A 22,017-nucleotide genomic window follows, 5' to 3' on the forward strand; every position below is an offset into this window, starting at 1 on the left:
AAGTATAGGGGATTTTAGGGAAGTGAAGCTATTATTGCAGGATGTTTAATGATGGATACATGGCATTTATCATTTGTCAAAGTCCAATAAAATTTGTCACACAAAAAATAAACTCTGATGTGCATAATAACTTCAGTTAACAATGCATCAATACCAGTTCATCAGCCATAGGAAAAAACACACACTATTGTTTGATATTTATAATAAGAAAGTCATGTGAAGAGATCATGTGGGGATATATATATATATATATATATATATATATATATATATATATATATTGCAAACCATTTAAATCATTTATCAGATATCTTTTGAAAACATTTTCTTAAAAATCTGTGGCTTGTCTTTTACTCTCATGACTATGTCATCTTCCAACTAGAAGCTGTTAACTGTAAAGAAGTCTAGTTTATCCGTTATTCCTTTAGGAATCTGACTGAGTTGTTGGGTGTGAAGTCACAGCCAACCTAACATCAAGATTTTACCCCATTATCATCTAAATATGTAATTTTTCATATTTAGGCTTCTGGTCCTCTTTAAATTAATATTTGCAAAAATTACAATGTATGTGTCTAGATTTGTGTAAGATTAAATGTGCTGCTCTGTCAGTTATTAGTGAGCTTGTATTGCGGTGCATTTCTTAGCTTTCTGTTCTGTCTTGTTGAACTATATTGGTCTGTCTTTTACCAGCACCACACTCACTTATGGCTTTATGAGAACACTTGAAGTCAGGCAGTACTAGACCTCGAACTTCATTTTTCAATCTTGTGCTTGGTAGCCTGATTCTTTCTCCTGCCCATGAAATTTCAGAGTCAGTTAATCACTATCCATAAAGTAGCTTATTTTGTCCTGAGTTGACATTGTGTTGAATTGACAGACAAACCTCTGGAAAATGGATGCCATTTACAAACTCAGCCTTTGGATAGCTAAACAGTGATCTTTCCATTCCCCTGCTTTGCCTTCTTTTCATCCACGTCTCACAGTTTTCCCTAAATAGCTTGTGTTCTACAATACTGAATTTGAAATGGAAGAAAATCTTAGCCTTTTTTTTTTTTTTAAATCTTGGGTCAAGTGCTCGATATTTGTACATAAAAATTACTTATTTGACCCTGTTATTTATTATTATGCAGTTTAATTTCTGCATGCCGAAAATTTAAAAAGTACTCATTTAATTCCTGTTTAGAAGAAAGCGTGTATGTTTTCTTTATGCTAAAACTTATAGGTACATGTTTTATGGGACAGCATATATGAGCTGCCCACATAGTTCATTTTATGAATATTAAAATTCAAACTGTATTGGTCATAACATTTCATAAATGTCAACTGAGTCAAATTGTTATTGGTGCTATTGAAATTTCCAGTGTTGTTGCTTATGTGTGTCATTATTCTAGATAGCAGTTAATAATTCAAATGTGTTTGTGTATTTGACAATTTTCTATTTTGTTTTCCAATTTTATTTATGTATTTTGAAATACTCTTTTGGTTTTGCCACACAATTATTGTTTCAGTGCTTTTTATGGATTGACAGCTGACTGAAATATCTCTTATTTACCTCTAGTAATACTTATGCTCCTGGAATCTACTGTATATGACTCAAATATAGTTTCCCTATTTTTCTATATATATCATCTTTGTGATACACCTGTTTGTTCCATTTTACTTCCACCGACCAGTATATTGTTATTTACATTGCATATGTTGAGAAAAGTAAAAATTGGATCTTATTCTAGTTTTCTCTCTGTTACTGAGATAATGACCATGACCAATGGCAACTTGGGGAGCAAAGAGTTTGTTTCATGTTGAAGATTACATTCCATCACTAAAGAAAGTTAGGTCAGAAACTCAAAGTAGAAACTGGAAGGAGGAGTTGAAGCAGAGACTGTGCAAGATTGCTGTTTACTGGCTTGTTCCCTATGGCTTGCTCACGCTGCTTTCTTATAGAACTCAGGACCAACTGCCCAGGTGTGGCATCACCCCAATGATCTAAGCCCTCCCACATCAAACATTAATCAAGAAAATAATCCCCCCTCCCCTGAGGAAGATCCCTTCCTCCCCTCAATCCCTTATTAGCTGCCTAATCTCTGTGGATATTCTAAATAAAATGTACATGTCTAAAGATTCAAAGCTAACATCACAACATCTAAGAAAAACATACAGTGTTTTCTTTCTGGGTCTAGATTATCTCACTGGAGATAGTGGTAATGCCCCTTCCATGTGTAGTCAAGAACCTATTTGTAATTCATAGCACCGGGAAATGAAAAATCAGTTTTCTTCAATGGAGAGACACTGGGTACATAAAACACACCCTGAAGCTCGCATTATTCTCAGGAGTAGTTGACCCATACAAATCAGACTCCAGTGTGTGTGTGTGTGTGTGTGTGTGTGTGTGTGTGTGTGTGTGTGTGTTGTTTTATGTTTTTTAAAAGAGAGAAAGAACTTGAAGTTGAATGAATAGAAAAGGGGGAAGTGTCTGAGAAGAGTTTGGGGAGAGAAAGAATATGATCACAATAGAGTATATAAAATTCTAAAAGAAAGAAACAAAACCATTTTTAAAAAAGAAAGCATCTTACAGACTTGCCTGCAGGCAATCTCTCATCTAAGATCTCTCTTCCCAGGTGACCCTTGTTTTTGTCAACTTGACAAAAATCTAACCAAGATAGTTCTTTTTTTTTTTTTTTAAATTATTCTAGCTATCATTGACTTTTAAATAAAATAGAGTGGATTTGTATCTAATATGATTATTCATCTGAGACCTATCTACTAACTACTTATAGCTGTCCATCAGACATTTTTTAATTGTTCACTTATTTCTTCTTTTCTACAAATTATATTAGTACACTTTTAAAATCATCTTTTATTTTAGTGTTTTCATTTAACAGTTTTCTCCAGAAATTAAAATACAGATCTATCACAACATTCTTAGTATTGAGTATTTAGGTATTTAGTTATATTTCATTATATGCTATGTAATGACAAATTTCATTTGTCATCTGTCTTTTGGCTACATATCTAAATATTAATATCATTTAATATATTACATGGATCATATTACATTGATATATATCATATCATATAATAAAGTACACACTATATAATATGTTGATTACATTATTTTAGGTTATTTGATTGTATCATATTATAATATAAGAATTCAGTCATCAATTTCACATTAGATAGTCTTTTTGTTCTTTAAATGGAATAAATATAGTAAGATGGTTCAGTGGGTAACAACATGTTACCAATCCTAAAACCTGAGTTTTATTCCCATGGCCCACATTTTGGAAGGTGAAAAAAAACCACTCTGTCTAGCTGTCTCTGACCTGTGTGTTTGTGTGCAAATAACTGAATAAGCAAATAAATAAATGTAATACTTAAAAGAGAGAGCAGCTAATATTCCATGTGTATTTAATGTTCCCAATGATCTTTATTCTTCTTTTCAGATGTAAGCTATGTCTAGAGCACTTGCTAAGGTGAGCGGCTTCCTGTGTCTACCGCACACTGCAGCACTGTAGGTAGTTACAGAAATCAGCTTTTATTCTTATGAGGATTTGACCTTAGGCTTTGAAAGACATTCAGTTCTTCAGAGGCATTCTTTCATTGTCTCCTAGATTTTACTGCTGGAATAAGGTTTGATATTATTTGTGGTGATATTGTGTTCCCCAAAATATTGTGACCCTGTTATCTGGGGTCAGAGAACAGAACAGCCGCTAGCTAGATATAGAGGCCAGAAAATGGTGGCACCCACACCTTTAATCCTAGCATTCCTAAGGCAGAGCTCCATCAGGATTTCTGTGAGTTCAAGGCCACACTGGAAACAGCCAGGCTTGGTGACTCTCACCTTTAATCCCTGGAAGTGATGGCAGAAAGCTGTGGTTGTATTGTGTTCCCTGCAGATTTTTTTTCACAATATTTCGGGGAACACAATACACAGAAAGCAGAAAAGTATATAAGGCGTGAAGACCAGAAACTAGAAGCTTTTGGCCTGGTTAAGCTTTCAGGCTTTCAAGAAGCAGTTCAGCTGAGATCCATTTGGATAAGGACACAGAGGCTTCCAGTCTGAGGAAACAGGATCAGCTGAGGAATTGGCAAGGTGAGGTGGCTGTGGCGTGTTCTGCTTCTCTGATCTTCCAGCATTCACCCCAATACCTGGCCCTGGATTTGTTTTTATTAAGACCATTTAAGATTCATGCTACAACTATTTTCATTATTACATTTTGCATAATGCATCTCTTTCACACAAGGATAATCTCATGCCTGATTTTCCTGTTTCTCTTCCATTCCCTTCAGCTCTGTTAGTTTTGCTGAGGACAGTTGTCTGGGAAGCTGCACTATTGAAGTTTCACTGAGGTCCTTGGAACTATAAGTTGATGTTTTATTTCACACATTTGAAAACATGAAATTATTACTTCTTCAATTATTTTTTTTTCTGTTTTGCTTTCTCCTTTCCCATATGGGACTTGAAACTGTGTGTGTGTGTGTGTGTGTGTGTGTGTGTGTGTGTGTGTGTGTGAATCTCTATCATATGATGCATATTGTATGTAGATCAATGAATACAGGCAATTTTTGTTATATTGTTTTAAACTGACTCTGCCGACTCTGCCTTATGTCCTTTCTTTTTTTCTTGCCTTTTTTATAATGCTGATTATACATTCGTCTGCTTTTAATATCAGCAGTTCTCTGAATCTTCTATCTTCTGCTAAACCTACCAAATGGGTCATATTAGATATACTTTTTGGTTTGAGAATTGTCAGCTCATTTCAAGAGCTTTTATTTTTCTGTTAAGATTTATACTGAAGGTTTTATCCTGCAAGTTTTTACAAATATCTGCAGTAACTGGTTTAAAACTTAATATCTAATTTTATCTCTGTGTCATCTTCAGCTCCTTTTTTTTTTCTTCCGGTTGCTGTTTTAGGATTAGTCACACTGAACAGTGATGTGCCTAGTGATGTTGTTGTGTATGCTTGATATAGTCGACTTCCTGTCACTTGGAGCTGTGCTTTGTGGCCATTCCTCCCTTCCACCTTCTTTCCTTCCTGCTTGTCTGCCTTCTGTCCTTTGTCCCTTCTCTCCCACTCTACACACCCCCCTCTCTTTCTATCATAATCAGACTTAGACTTCATAAGGAAGAAATTTCAAGAGAGATTTAAGCACCAGGGATGATGGAGAGCTGCCCAGGGAAAGGTTAGGACACACCTAAGTATAGGCCTGGGTGTTTCAAGAGAGAGAGAATCTTGTGCAACCACTTCTCAAAATGTCAGGTGCTATTTTATGTTGTAGATTGTAGCATGTCTTTCATAACCACCACCTACTACTACTACTATAGGGAGAGACAGACCACATAAAATACTTAAAGCAAGTGGACACCACTATGTTCCACAATAAACCTGCTTACAAAGCAAGGTGGTTAGGATGTAGAGTGCGTTTTGCTTAACTCCTTTTTTGATCATACTTTTTGTTCTTTTATTGAAAATAGATTTTTTTCATGTAATATATACTGATTAAGGTTCCCTTCTACTCATCCCAGTTCCTCCCCACCTCCTCTCCCATCCACCTCATTATAAAACAAATAGGCTAAGGGATAAAAATAAAATATAATAAGATAAAACAAATAAACAAGAAACCCACACTGGAATTGGACAAAACAAACAAACAGAAGGAGAAGAATCCAAGAAAAGACAAAAGAAACAGATATATACACAGAGATCCACTCATTCGCTCACTCAGGATTCCCACAAAAACACAGAACTGAAAAGCCATTATATGCATGCAAGGGGACCCGTAGGGTAAAAGAGAGAGAGGGAGAGAGAGAGAGAGAAAGAGAGAGAGAAATAACAATAAATAAGATAAAGTTTAAAAAAGAGAAAAGTAAAAGCTCTGACACAATATTATGAGGCAAGCAAACTCCAAAGATGCCATCGAGCTTGTTTTCAGTTGGTGCTGGGCATGAGGCCTATCCTTAAGGGTAGTTTGTTTCTCCAGTGAGACTCCCTTGGAGAAAACTACATTTTCGTTTGCAAGTGGTTGTCAATTGGAGATAGCTTCTGAGTTAGGTGGGGGGCTTGTTTCCGCTTCAGCTCTAGAACACCATCTGGCACAGACCTGTGCAGGCAGGCCCTGTGCATGCTCAGTCTCTTTGGGTTCATCTGTGCGTTGGTCCTGCTGTGTTTAGAAGGCCTTTCATCGGTGTCCTCTACTCCCTCTGGATTCTTCTTTTATGGAGCAGTCATCGTGTGAGGTAGTTTGATTATTGGCATTTTTATTCCTTGTTGTTGCTTTTGTTTTCTGCTAGTCTTCCCTTGATATGCGGCCTCCTGTAACCCAGGTTAGCTTTGAGCTCTTTAAAACGAAAGGGTGGTCTTCACCTGGATCCCCCCTGTAGGGACTACAGCCGTGCAGCAAGCAGCACACCTAGCTTTTATTGTCTGTTTTGACGGGTCCATATCAGTTTTGAACGTAGCTCTTCTTTGGAGTTTTCTTGCACTGAAAGGTCTGGACTTTTTAGATGCAGTTCCATGACTTCTGCTGCCACTCTTCAGTGTCAGGTGAACAGAGCTGATTACTCCTGACATTTTAGTCTCACCTTTGCCTTCCAAGGCTGGACCTCGGTGACTGTTCATGTCTTCAACCCTTGTACAGATTCTCCTGTAACGCTGCGCTGCTCCCTCTACCCAGGGCTCTGTCTTTAGTTCCCCGCTGCTTTGTCTGACTTGAACAACAATTCTATGATATTTTGCTATTTGGGGGTGTTCCCTAGAGACTAAAATCAGCTGTTGCCTTGGTTATGATTTGTCATATGTTTCTGATTTTGATTGTTTTGTTTTTTATAATACAGAGTCTCCCTATGTTGCCCTATGATGGCTTGGAATTCCACGTGCAGACAAGACTGCCCTTGAAGTCATAGAGGACCTTCTGCTTTTGCTTCTTGAGTGCTGGCTAGAGGCATGTACCATCAGACCTAGCCATGTTTCTGATTTTGAAAGTGCTGACATTGAAATTTACAATCAAAATAATGTTCTTAGATCATTGAAATTATCAATTTTGTTTATATTAAGCAAGTAACTGAACATATAAATTACAAACATGCTTTGATCACTATAATTTATACATCAGTAATCTGCTCAGACAAACATTTTGTTAAGATGTCCAAAGACTGGTCTTGACTTCCAGAAGTCTTGTCTTGGTGTGTATTCTTGTTAAGCTTTCCTGGTCTCAGTACAGTATGAGCTAGAGTCCAGTCTGCACAAAGGCTATCTGGAATGCTTGTGTAAAGATTTTGATTTACACACACAAATCTTATCTAGGTTAAAGACTGAATATCTCTGTAGAGAATAGTGTCTTATATAATACCATATCTAAAGTCTATATCAAGGCAAAATAGGGCACAAGATCCCTAGCCATAATTCTATAACTCCTGTGGTAGTTAGAGCAATGCTTTCTCCTTGAAAATGAAGAGATATAGCAATTAAATGGATTCATTTTGCTATTAAAAACACAATATCCCAACAAAAGCAAAGAACCCTTATTTGGGGGCCAGTGAGATGGCTCAGCTGGTGAAGGTGCTTACCACCAAGCTGGAGATGTGATGACCTGGGTTCGATTCCTGAGATTCACATGCTGGAAAGAAAGAACCTCCATCTGCAAGCTGTCTTCCATTCTTCACATGTATGTAGCACACCTGCCCTCACCCCACCCCTGCACACAATTAAATACATAAGTAAACAAAAAAGTGGCATTATTTGGAGGAGCATTTTTGTTTGTTTGTTTGTTTTTTGCCTTTAACTCTGAGGAAGTATACTTAGCCTCTCTGCTAACTGTGACAGGCACATAAATAAGTGTATCTTGGAAATGAATTGAATGTGGAATATAATTACATGGCTGCAAAAGTTGTGATACTTCTTTCAGGACTTACTTTTCTCCATATACATACAGTCTAAAATCTGAATATCGACATCATTCTGCTTGCAACTTCTATTACATAACCTATGTTTAAATTATTAGATTACAGTTAATAGAACTTATTTTTTTGTTGGAACATAGTTTAGGAACAGTCTCCCCCAAATGAAGAAAGATTCTCATACCTTTGCAGGCTATGTGCCTGTGTTCCAATTTCTGTAATGGAGTTTCTATTTTGAAGAGTAAGCCACGAGACTGCAACAATTTTTCTTCCCCCTACCCCTCCCCCGACCAGAAGAGCTGAGATCCAGTTCTTGTTTGTCCTTCCTTAGATCTTTCTAAACTAGAAAACAATAGTAGAAGCTTCTGACCCCGAACCATAATACAAGGAATGGACACAGGAGGCTAGGTCACTCCTGAAGCATACAGATGACTATGAATTAATTCCTTTTCAAATAACCCTTGCTAGCTCACAGTGGCTTGTAGAAAGGCCCACCCTTACCCAAGGAAGGGGCGGGTGGTGCTGGGCTGAGTGGGTTTTCTAAAGGAAACCCTAATGTAATTAACATGACTGGCCCTTTTAACTTTCAACACGTTGCCCCAATTAAGCTTTTGAGGTCTTGGACTACTGTATGAGGTCATAGCTACTAGAAATTGATTCATCCCAGGAAATCATCAGTGCTTCTGACATCCTTGTTAGAGAATTTTATTTAGCTTTTCAGATATCTGCTTCTTTTGCCCTCAAGTGAGGGTGTAAAAGGAATAATGTAAATATACACGTAAGTCCTGAGAGAAACTTTGAGTATTTCCATCTCTTTTTAAACAGGATCTCATTGTACTATCACTGTTTTGTGAGTGAAGGACTGTTGCTCTCTAATGTTCTCCCCATTTGGCAATGAATATGATGCACAAAAAATTTTGAGCATTGTCTTATACATATTCAAACAACTGGGGGATGTTTATAGATTAAGAAATTTTATTTATGATCAAGCCTTCTCATAAATTATCACTATTAACCTTATAGTTCTCATTGCATTTCTAAAAAATCAGTGCTTTCATGGTCACTAAATAACAGGTGGGAGATGACCAACTAACTCAATTTTACCTTTTTTTGAGATGTGCTAAATCAGATTGTCACCTTGAGCCCAGGGCACAGTCCTTTCCAATGGTATTTTGAGTTTCTCTCTCTCTCCCTTCCTCTCTCCCTCCCTCCCCTTCTTTCTTTCTCTTTTTAAATAGAATTTGCAAGGGTTGTATAAGTCAGAGATATGTCTGTTTGTTAAGGAATTGAAGGCCAGAATATTCTGAGTTGACTCTGCTGTAGAAATCCTCCTTTCACAGGGCACCTTCTGTTTATATGTGAGATTCCTTCCTCATCAAATCTGGGCACACAGGGTCTGGCGGGACAGAATGCCCTCCCCAGGGCTGCCTTTTTCAGCTCTGTGCTTTAGCTTCTGTCATCCCCCTGCCGTGGTCTTAAGAGCTTGTAACAAAACCACAGGTGTTACAAACTCTAAATTGGAATTGGATATTGGATGCAGAAACGTGCACTAATTACACAGCTGTTTTAGATTGTGGTTAAGTGGCCGAAAACTGCCAGGAAGCCCCACCCACATTCATTACTGCCTAAACGAAAGGGACGAGTGTACAGTGATTACCAGGCTCCCTCTGAGTCCCCCAAGCCATAGAGCAGACTTCCTAATTGTCAGCTGGACTGTGCAGGCTTGTTTAAAATAATTAGATTGCCTCAGCAGCCTCAGCAGCGAGCCTCGGTGTAGGTTTTTTATAGCAGATACTATCAGCTTCCTGTTCATTTTTGACACTATCATTCTGCCAGGCTGGAAAACCGGGAAGAGGAAAGAGAAGAATTATCCTTAATGTACACAAATAATGCAGCTCAAAAGTCAGGAAGACTCAGCCCCGAATGTGAGATGGATGGAAACAATTTCACAAACAAATCTAAACTGGGGGCGAAATGCGGTGCTCTCATTTTTTTTTTTTTTCAAGAGGGATAGCTGAAATCTTTCTTAATTACCGCTTATTCCGATGACAGAATTGTAATTTATCATTTAGTTGTAATTTGACATATGTTCACACCTTTGCCATTTCCAATTTCCTCCTTCATTCTAATTGTCTGCTTCACTCGCCTGTCACGCGCTTCTCTTGGGATTAATTCGAGCTGTCTGTCTGCACCAGGCTACCAGCACACTTGGGGCTGCTGAGAGCGTGACGGTGTCAGTGTGCACACAGTTTATCTGAGGCATTACCCAGCCATCACGTTCCTGGGTCTCCTCTTCCATTGCTGTTTACTGTTTATTCCACTTTGCATTTGTGACTTTTCCGTGTTTTATTAGACTCTAATTATGCTCTTGGCTGTCAGCTGTAAGACAGAAAATGTTACATTAATTGCAGAGAAGGGGGAGGTGCTTGGAGCCGGTAGTAGATGGACCAGTAGATGTCTCTCTGTCTCTGGGATCCAGGCAATTTTTAAATACTTGCCTTGTCATGCTTCACTCTAAATCCTTGATAGAAGCCTATACTCAAACATAAACATGCGAACATTCAAGTTAATGAAGCCTTTTTATGCACAAGCAGTTTTCCCCTCATTTCATCTAAGACTAGGTAAATTGGCATAGTAAGACATGAACCTGAGTTTTCAGCTCACCATGTTTTCTCTTTTAAAGGTCAATTGTTTAATTCATAGATGCTTTCAACACACACATGGTGTGGGACTGTGACAGTATAGAGTATACTCAGTGAACACTGAGACAGATCAGTTCTTTTGAAAATGAATTTGGTTTATTAGGAACATTCTATAATTCCTCCTTCCTTCCCTTCCCTTCCTCCCTCTCTTTCTTCCTTCCTTCCTCCTTCCCTCCCTCCCTTCCTTCTTTTCTTTCCTTTTTTTTTTTTTTTTTTTTATACTAGGATTTGAACCTAAGGCTTGTGCATGCTGGGCAAGCTATCTACCACTGATCTACATTCCCAGACTTAGAAACCAATAATCATTCTTTTAAAAATTCTTAGGATAGGAAGAAGGTTCAATGGGTAAAGCATTTGCATGTAAGCCTGAAGCCCTGAGTTTGGGTCACCAGAACACCTGCAAAGCTAAATACAGTAGTGAGTGTCTGCAATTTCAGCTATTCTACATGTAGCAAGATGGGGCCAAACAGCAGACTCAACCTGCAAGTATGGGCCAAAGGTAGGAGAATGCAGCGGGAGTATGAGACTGCCTCAAAACAAGGTGGAAGTTAAGAACCAAGACCCAAACTATCCTCTGACCTCCACATGAGCACATGACATACAAAAATGTACACACACACACACACACACACACACATACACACACACACACACACACACACAGAGGGAGAGAGACAGAGACAGAGACACAGAGAGGGAGAGAGAGACAGAGACACACAGAGAGACAGAGACAGAGAGACACAGAGAGACACAGAGAAAGACAGAGAGAGAGAGATTAAAAAACATTTAAAAATCTGTTTCCCAAAGCCATTTCTTCCCAGCAATAGTTTCTTCATATGTCACTTTCTCCAGAATTTCTTCAGAAATAAAAGACATCTCATTAGAGCCGACCTAAACTATGAAATGAAAGCTTCTTGGTCTCCTTCTAAAGAGATTTTCATTGCAAGTAAAACTTCCTGATAATATGAAGCAGAGGACAGACATTCTCTTCCACCCATTTAGGTCATGAAGAAGTTGGGATACACTGAATTAGTTTCATCATTACTCCCTGGCCCAAAAGAATGAAAGCAGTTTCTTGTACTAGCTCATTATCTGTGGCAGTGAGCTTGTATTTTGTTTTCTCCTCTCATAATTTTCTCAATCTTGCTTCAGGTAATTGTGGGGCTGATAATATTCTATAACTGAGATTCCCCCCATTCCCCGCCCTGTTTTTTGTAATCCTACCAATTAAAGTTCTGCTAATTATGGTTTTTTGGCTTCAGACTCATAGCTTTAATTCTATATACTAGAAACCACTATGTCACTGCATGGTCATTATTTCACAAACCCTCAGCTTGTGAAATACCTGTGTTTCTTTAAATATAAACATTAAACCACATTGCTAAGAGTCAGAATTTTATGGGATCTCATATGGCATGAGGGGAGCAAGTCACAGTTTGTAAATTATGATACCTGTTTACAAGGATTGTAAAACATTGTCCAGACTTCTTAAAACAATCGTTCACATGCTAGACTATAAATTTCTGATATTTATCTAGATTGCCTTAGTTATATAACTTACATACTAAAAAATCTTAAAATGCTGATTCAGTGCAACTTACTGATGAACTTAATTTTTATTTTTTCATTCTTCTTCTGGAATAACTCTGACCTGCAGTATTACTGAAGTCTAAATGAAGCTTTGCAAATGCAATACAAATAAAATGGAGTCAGTTATAAGACTCTAAATCCTAGTGAGCAAAATTTTCTAGTATTTACTCTTCTTAGAAAAATATATTGAAAACAGAAGAAAGAAACATGTAGAAATCAAGAAGAGATGTGCAAAAGAGTGAAGAAGACAACAGTTGGGGGTAGACAGGAGACCAAGTGTAATTTAAGGATGACAGATTATCAACTTGTATGAAATGCAGTATAAAGCTGAATGATCAAATAAAGCCAAGTAATAAATGACTTTATGTTTTAGAAGATTTTTTTTATATCATCTTTACTCTATTTCCAAGATACTTTTAATTGTCTAAAAATAATGCGAGCCTTTGAGTATCAAATTTACATCTGAGTTTTTTTCTCTCTAGAATGTTCTGTGGTGAATTCCTGATAAGATTTTTACCTTAGCTATTATTTTTAGATTTTGGCTTCTGTTTCAACTTCTTTGCTGCCTTTTGTGATGCTCAGTAATTTTATTTTGTTCTGCATGTGAAAACACACTGTATTCTGACAACATGCCAAGTTCCTGACTGCAACGTTGATTGGTTCATTCACTTCTTCACATGTTCATTCAATAGAGGACAGTAGCAGAGACCAAGAAAGAAACTATTTTCTATAGTCACAGAGCTTGTTTTCACGTAATTATTCAACCCTTTTACTGACTCCTACTATCATTTCTGCAGTGGGAGCTTATTCATAGTTTTCTCCCTTTCCATATATTCTGACCATCTCTGTAACCTAACCTATTCTTAAAGGTACAGTAAATTTTAATCTTCATAAGAAAACTGTTCTAACTCATACAGAAATGGGAAATTCAATTATTAGTTTTTTAAACTTTCTTTTTATTTATTCTTTGTGTCTTTCACATAATGCATCTCAATCCCATTCACTTACTGGACACTATGTATCTGTCCTCTGCCTTTTAATCCCCCCAAAATAAAATTTAAGAAAAAAAAATCTGATAAATGAAGACCACATGAGAATAGGAAGAAGCAAAATGTTAGAGAGGCCCTCAGAAATCCACAATGATACATCCACTGTAGACTACTGGCAATGGCCAAATACCCTAAATGTCGTGCTAGAACTTTTATCCAATAACTGATGGAAGTGGATGCAGAGATCCTCTGCCAGGCCCCAGATGGAGCTTCAGGAGTCCAATTGGTGAGAAAGAAGATGGATTGTATGAGTGAGAATTGTTGAGACCAAGACTGGAAAAAGCACAGGGACAAATAGCCAAACGAATGGAAGCACATGAATTATGAACCAAGGGCTGTGGAGCCCCCAGCTGGATCAGGCTCTCTGGATAAGTGAGAAAATTGAATAGCTTGAACTGTTTGGGAGGCATCCAGGCTGTGGGACCCGGACCTGTCCTTAGTGCATGAGCTGGCTGTTTGGAACCTGGGGCCTATACAGGGACACTTTGCTCAGCCTGGAAGGAGGAGACTGGACCTGCCTGGACTGAATCCACCAGGTTTAAATGAATCCTCAGGGGAGTCTTGGCCCTGGAGGAGATGGGAATGGAGGGGAGGGGCTGGGGGGAAGGTGGGGCTGGGAGCAGGAGGGGGAGGACAGGGGAACCCATGGCTGATATGTAAAATTGAAACACAAATATCTGTTAAAAATTTTTGAAAAAAAAGAAAAAGTGGAAAAAGGATAAATTTAAAAATAAATATGAAAATCTATTCAGTATACATTAAAAAATATTTTAAGGTGGTATCTCAGAGTCGATTTGATTTGCATTTCCCCAATAAATTACAGATGTTGAGCAATTCCTTAAATGTCTTTCAGCCATTTGAATTTCCTCTGTTGAGAATTCTCTGTTTAGTTCTATATCCCATTTCTTAATTGGACTGTTGGGCATTTTGATGTCTAATTTCTTGAGTTCTTTATATATTCTGGATATCAGCCCTCTGTCAGATGTGGGGTTGGTGAAGACCTTTTCCCATTCTGTAGGCTGTCACTTTGTCTTGTTGACCATGTCCTTTATTCTACAAAAGCTTTTCAGTTTCAACAGGTCCCATTGATTGATTGTTTCTCTCAGTGTCTGTGCTCCTGGTGTTATATTTAGAAAGTGATCTCCAGTGCCAATGCGTTCAAGACTACTTTCTACTTTCTCTTCTATCAGGTTCAGAGTAACTGGATTTATGTTGAGGTCTTTGATCTACTTGGACTTAAGTTTTGTACATGGTGACAGATATGGATCTATTTGCAGCCTTCTACACATTGACATCCAGTTATGCCAGCACCATTTGTTGAAGATGCTTTCTTTTTTCCATTGTACAGTTTTGGCTTCTTTGTCAAAAATTATATGTTCATAGGTGTGTGGGTTAATGTCAGGGTGTTCAATTCAATTCCATTGGTCCACATGTCAGTTTTTATGCCAGTACCAAGCTGTTTTTATTATGCTAGCTCTATAGTAGAGCTTGAGGTCGGGGATCATGATGCCTCCAGAGGTTGTTTTATTGTACAGCATTCTTTTGGCTATACTGGGTTTTTTGTTTTTCTATATGAAGTTGACTATTATTCTTTCCAGGTCTGTGAAGAATTGTGTTGGTAATTTGATGGGATTGCATTGAATCTGTAGATTGCTTTTTTTAAGATCGCCATTTTTACTATGTTAATCCTGCCTATCCATGAGCATGGGAGATCTTTCCATTTTCTGACATCTTCTTCAACTTCTTTTTTCAAGGACTTAAAGTTCTTGTCATATAGGTCCTTCACGTGCTTAGTTAGAGTAACCCCAAGGTATTTTATATCATTTGTGGCTTTGTAAAGGGTGATGTATCTCTGATTTCCTTCTCAGCCTGTTTGTCTATTTTATATAGGAGGGCTACAGATTTTTTTTGAGTTGATCTTATATCCTGCTATGTTGCTGAAGGTGTTTATATGAGATACCACCTTACACCTGTCAGAATGGCTCAGATCAAAAACACAGAAGACAGCTTATGCTGGAGAGGATGTGGAGCAAGGGGAACTCTCCTCCACTGCTGGTGGGAATGCAAGCTTGTATAGCCACTTTGGAAATCAATATGGCACTTCCTTAGAAAATTGGGAATCCATTTTCCCCCAAGACCCAACTGTAGCACTCTTGGGCATATACCCAAGGAATGTTCAATCATACCACAAGGGCATTTGCTCAGCTATGTTCATATCAGCATTGTTTGTAATAGCCAGAACCTGGAAACAACCTGGATGGCCTTCAACTGAAGAATGGATAAAGAAAATATGGTACATATACTCAATGGAGTACTACTCAGCAGAGAAAAACAATGACACCATGAGGTTTGCAGGCAAATGGATGGATCTAGAAAAAAAATCATCCTGAGTGAGGTAACCCAGACTCAGAAGGACAGACATGGTATGTAATCACTCATAGGAGGATACTAGATGTAAAACAAAGATGACTAGATTGCTATACAACTCCAGGGAGGCTACCTAGAAAATGGGACCCTAGGAAAGACACAGGGATTGCCCAATGACAGAGAAATGCATGAGATCTACATGAACAACCTGGACGACAGTGGGAGTAATGAAGGGCAAGATTCAAGGGAAAGAAAGCTTAGGGGAGCAGGAGATCCGAGCTGGATCAAGAACAGAAAGGGAGAACAAGGAATAACAGACCATGATAAATGATGACCACATGAGAACAGGAATAAGCAGAGTGCTTGAGAGGTCCTCAGAAATCCACAATGATACATCCTCTGTAGACTGCTGGCAATGGTCGAGATAAAGCTTGATCTGACCTAGTCTGGTGATCAGATGGCCAAACACCCTAACTGTCATGCTAGAACTCTCATCCATTAACTGATGGAAGTGGATGCAGAGATCCTCTGCCAGGCCCCAGATGGAGCTCCAGGAGTCCAATTGTCGAGAAAGAGAAGGGGCTGTAAGAGTGTGAATTGTTGAGACCATGATTGGAAAAGCACAGGGACAAATAGCCAAATGAATGGAAGCACATGAATTATGAACCAAAGGCTGTGGAGCCCCCAGCTGGATCAGGCCCTCTGGATAAGTGAGACAATTGAATAGCTTGAACTGTTTGGGAGGCATCCAGGTTGTGGGACCGGGACCTGTCCTTAGTGCATGAGCTGGCTGTTTGGAACCTTGGGCTTACACGGGTACACTTTGCTCAGCCTGGAAGGAGGGGACTGGACCTGCCTGGACTGAATCCACTAGGTTTAAATGAATCCCCAGGGCAGTCTTGGCCCTGGAGGAGATGGGAATGGAAAGGAGGGGCTGGGAGAAGGTGGGGGCAGGGAGGGGATGGGAGGGGGGAAGACAGGGGAACCCATGGCTGATGTGTAAAATTAAAACACAAATATAATAAATTTTTAAAAAGTAGGAAAAATATTTTAAAAGAAAAAAATTGATCTCATCATGGAAGCTGTAGTGTGACTTGGTGAGTCACACAGTAACCCCTTTTCCCACATATCTTTATTTGCAAGTGTTCTTTCCAAAGAGTCATTGGTCCTGTTCGAGCCCTCTGTCTTCTGCTGCACTATCGATGCTGGGCCCTCACTGGGAATCCTCTAGCATATCCTGTTGTTGCCCAGTGTTGTGGAGATCCTACAGCTTTGTGTCTGGTGGACCAGCCCCTTCATGTGCTCCAGAAGACCATATATGGGGTGGATGTTTGGGTAGGCCAACTCATAAACCTTGTTCTAGGCCTGGGTATTTGCAGGGTTGATCAGCCTGCCAGCTCTCCCTTATCCTCACTACCAGGGTGAGCTTTCCCAAATTGTCCTGGCTAGTGTACACCTTGCAGCAATGAACAAAGGACAGGTCCAGTTCTCCTTGTTTCATGACCTCAGAGTCAGCCCTCCCATACCTATACCATCAGGGCCAGCTCTACTGTGTTGCCCAGGTGTGGTACAGGGGCCACTCTCCAGAGTGCTGATGCAGCTGGTAAGGGGCAGGGATACCTCTTCCAGTCTTATGACCTCAGGGTCAGCTCTCCTACCTGTCACAGGCAGTGAGGGGTAGAGGAGGAGAGAAAGGGAGGAGGGAAAGATATCTTTCCCCATCCATATCATCATATGGCAGGTGACGGGTGGGGCCAGATCTCCCACACTCATATTCTTGGGCTGGCTCAACTCTGCCCCTGTCACTGGCACCCCTGTCAGTAGGGTCAGCTCTACTGTGCTGCCCAAGCAAGGTGCAGGGCCCACTTTCTCAAGTGCTGCAGCTGGTGAGGGGCAGAGGCAGCTCACCCATTCTTATGACTTCAGGGCCAGCTCTCCCACCTAGCTCAGGGATGGGTGGTTGGCTGTTATCTCTCCCCTGTCCATACCACCATATGGCAGAAGAAGGGAAAGTCCAGATCTCCCACACTCATGTTCTTGGGCTGCCTTATCACTGCCTTGCCAACAAGGTCATCTCTGCTGTGCTGCCCAGACAAGGTGCAGGTGCATGGCCTGCTGCAAAATTCAATTTTTGTTTACACATTACATTTGTGTTTCTTTAAAAAAAAGTTTGTTGAATCTTGATCTATTTTATTTTATCTTTCCATAGCACAGCAATGTCTCTTAAGAAAGTCTGTATATCATAATAATTTGTGAAGATCTTTAGTGGTCCACTTGTTTTAAATTCTGTACATCATGTGTCTGAAATGCATTTGCTTAAAAACCATCACAACAGTCTCCCAATCCTCCAGCTAACATGGGCCACAGCATTCATTGATAGACCTCAGAACTGATTGATTTCTGTATTAACCATATTACATTGCATGGACTTTTATAGCCTCAGGGAAGGGAAATCACCCTGCTTCTTCCTCTAGAGACTTACTACATAAGCATGAGAAAGCATTCTATTTTTATTTTATTATCTTTTAGAAAAATCTGATAACCAATGACTTTAAACTTCTGTCAAATGATGAGAGAAAAAAGCACAAAGAAATTTATAACTTATTTTATTTCATCCAAAACTTTCTGACAGAGTTTCTAATTAAAGAATAACATAAAAGGAATAATAAGAGTAGAAAATAAGAATCTTGGCTATAGAGATGTCTTTATTGTCTTAAAATACCAAGATAATTCATAGAAAAAATGAGAACAGAGTTATTCATTAACATTTTAAATTTGAAAGACTACCTAGCAGAGTTATGGACCTAGAATAAAATCAGATCATGCTGGTTTTTAAAAAAGCATAGTGGTAAAATGATATCCTGCTATATTGATAGATTAGTGCCTTGTTCAACTATTGTCAGAGAAAATTCCACATGTAGCAGATGGGAACAAATGTAGAAAGCATAGTCAGACACCACATAGAGACTGAGAGATCTTGGAACATTCAGCTCTAAATGGTATGTCTCCATCAAATCCTTCCCCTCAGAGGTTAAGGAAACCAATGGGAAAGAAGGCAGAAAGACTGTAAGTGCCAGAGAGGATGGAGGACACCAAGAAAACAAGGCCCTTTAAATCAACATGGGCAAAGCTTGTATGAGCTCACAGAGACTAAAGCAGCATGCACAAGGTTTCCAGGGGTCTGCACCTGCCCCTCCCCTGCATTTACATGGTAGCTTCCAGTTTAGTGTTCTCATGGGATTCCCAAATTGCAAATGATTAGGTCTCTGATTCTTGGGCTTTCTCTTGGGCTCTTTTCCTGCTGTTGGTCTGTCTTGTCCAATTTGTTGTGACCGTTTTTCTTCATCCCATTACATTTTATTTTGCTATCTTTAAAAAAATGAATAAAAACCTAGCCACTAGGATAAAGGGCAGAACTGAACTGCCATTTGTATTTCCTAGGAGAAGGAAAATTTTGCCAATGGAGTGACACTGGGTATATCAACAACATCAGGATAAGTCTCATGTTTGGGATTAGTTGACCAACATATAATGGACTCCATAGGTTTTTAGTTTGTTGTTGTTGTTTTGTGTGTTCATTTGGTTCAGTTGGGTGTTTTGGAGTATGTTTTCTTTTTCTTTTTTTTTTTTTTTTTTTTTTTTGGCAGAGAGCTGTTGTTTTGAGTTTTTGTTCCTTGAGAAAGAACTTAAAGTTGGCTAGGTAGGGATGGGAAGAGATCTGAAAGGGTTTAGGTGAGGGGAAGGAAAGAAAGATGTCTTAGAGCTTCAAATCTTGTGAACCATGGCAGCTCTTTCAAAGGCAATCATTTAACTGGGCTGACTTACGTTTTCAGAGGTTTCACCCATTATCATCATGGTGCGACGGAGTAGAGTGTAAGCAGGTGAGCTGGAGAAGTGGTTGAATATCCTACATTTTGGCTTGCACACAATGGAAAGTGGTCTGTCTCATTGGGTGTGACTTGAGCATATATGAGATCTCAAAGCTCACCTCCACAGTGACATACTTCTTCCAACAAGGCCACACCTCTTAATAATGCCACTCCCTTTAGGAAACATTTTCTTTCAAACCATCATAGAAAGAGAGGTGAAAGGTAAGGAGAGGGAAAGAAAAATACTTAATTTAAAACAATAAAGTGTAAACTCACAAAGATCTGCCTTCCTCTGCCTCCCGAGTGCTGGGATTAAAGGCGTGCGCCACCACCGCCCAGCAAGATATTGAACTTTACAAAGCAAAATGAGGAATAAAATAGTGTATAATTAAATCAGAATTATCTGTGTGTAGAATAGTAATTCTTTATGGAGAGAAAACTATATCAGGATAATATATAGAATAATTAGCACAAGAGTCACCAGACTAACAAGGAGATTTCAAAGACTGTCTATAAAAAAATGACAAAATAAGATATGGAATATTTTAATTTTATGGTATGGGAGAATATATATTTTCCCAAACAATGTTTGTTTACTATGAAGGAAAAGACTGATTATTTAGGAACATTAGAAGTGAAGTGTCTGTTTACTTAAAGGATACCATTAGACAAGTGAAAACTAAACCACAGGACAGAAAAAAAAAAATTTTAGTTACATGTAACTAACAAATTATTTGTATGCACAATATATTTAAAAAATTGCCCAAGAATTAGCAAAGAAAAATAAAATACAGAAGAGGGAGATAAAGAGAGTAAAATTGTTCAACTTCATCACCCTTCAGGGAAATAAAAGCTCAAACTCACAATGGGATGGGCACAACTACATAGGAATAGAATGTGAGGATGAACTGCACTAACAGTCCACAAGTCATGAAAAGAGTGCAACCAGAACTAGCACACTACAGTGGTGCCTGCAGGCTCGAATACTCACACGTACACTGTGACTTCTAAAGTCTACTCCAGGCAAACCAAGTAGAGCTGGTTTGTCTATATCCCAACACACACACACACACACACACACACACACACACACACACACACCCCTAGTACACATATGAATGTTCATAAGCTTCATTGTATGTAGTGGTCAAAAAGTCAGAAAAACGAATGACCACTAAATGTAAACTAAGTGATATCAGTTTTACACAATAGTCTATCTTTTCATGTAAAATATTAGTAAAAAAAAAAATGGACACATTTAAAAGAATTTCCTGAATGAAGAAAAGCTGGATACAGCATAATGTCAGTTATAGGATTCCATCATGAATATTTCAAAAATAATAAATTAAAAATATAAATAATAACAAAAAATAATAATTAATGACACTAGACTCTTAGAAGGGTTGACTTTGAATGCACAGCCTGGTTGTAACTGGAAAGGACATATTGGATCCTCTTGTTCATAGGCAATATTTTATTTATTGACCTAGCTGACCTACTCAAGTTTGATGATTTTTGTGAAGATTCTTCTGTCTGTACAGCCATGATTTCTCTTTTTAGTTCCTTCTGTGGGCTGATTTATGTCTTCACCCCATTGCCCAGTGTATAAATTGAAACCCTACATCATGTTATGCCGGCTTTTGGAAATGATATCTATGGGGCATAAGCAGGGTTTGATGAGTTCTGAAGGGTCACACCCTGACCTGGTGTGTATAATTACTCATGTGAGAACAGCCAGAGAGCAGTGTCAGAGAAGTTTACGTAAGGATACCACGAGAAGGTGGCTGCTGCAAGACTCAGTGGGAACCCTATCTGATCCTGAGAATTTCCTGGCCGTCAGTGAGAAATAAATGTCTGTTCTTCCATCACCTTGTCTACTGTATTTGCTTTTAGGAGTCTGAGTTGACTAAGGCAGTCCAGAAGCTCCATGGGGGTAAAAGTCATGTGTCTTAAATCTTGTAGCTTCGTGAGCAGCACTGTGCCTGTTGGAAAGCACACTTTCAGGGACTTTAAATCACTGCTTCTTTTCTATGGGCCCCTTCAGGAAGAGCGAATGTCTTGTGTCATTTCTTCATAGCTTCACAGAAATGAAGCATCCTTTTACCTAGCTTCTGTTAGCACTGGGACACGTGACGTGACTACACCTTGCATACTTTCCGCAGTATGGCTTACACTGCTCCACTGCACTCACTGACTTTACCCCACACTCCATTCAATGAGTGCAGCACTGCTTTACAGTTTTAGCTGCTTTCCAGAGCAATATTACAACTTGGGTAGGCCTGGGTAGACATGTCTGATTTAAACTACAATTGAAAATAGTTGTTTCCATAGTAGATAAGTGAAAAAAAAATAAATCTTATAATTTTCTAAGAAACCATATATTATAAAATCTCTAATAATAAGAACTCAAAAATGTTTCTAAAACATTGCAAAATCTACCTAATATCCATCTTTTACACACTAATTTTTTTTTTAAAGGAGGGGGCCTGGCTGTCTTCTACATCGTTGTTACTTTTAACCCCTTTATACAGTACAGCCTAGAAATG

Source organism: Onychomys torridus, chromosome 6, assembly GCF_903995425.1.
Source record: "Onychomys torridus chromosome 6, mOncTor1.1, whole genome shotgun sequence".
Taxonomy (NCBI): Eukaryota; Metazoa; Chordata; class Mammalia; order Rodentia; family Cricetidae; genus Onychomys; species Onychomys torridus.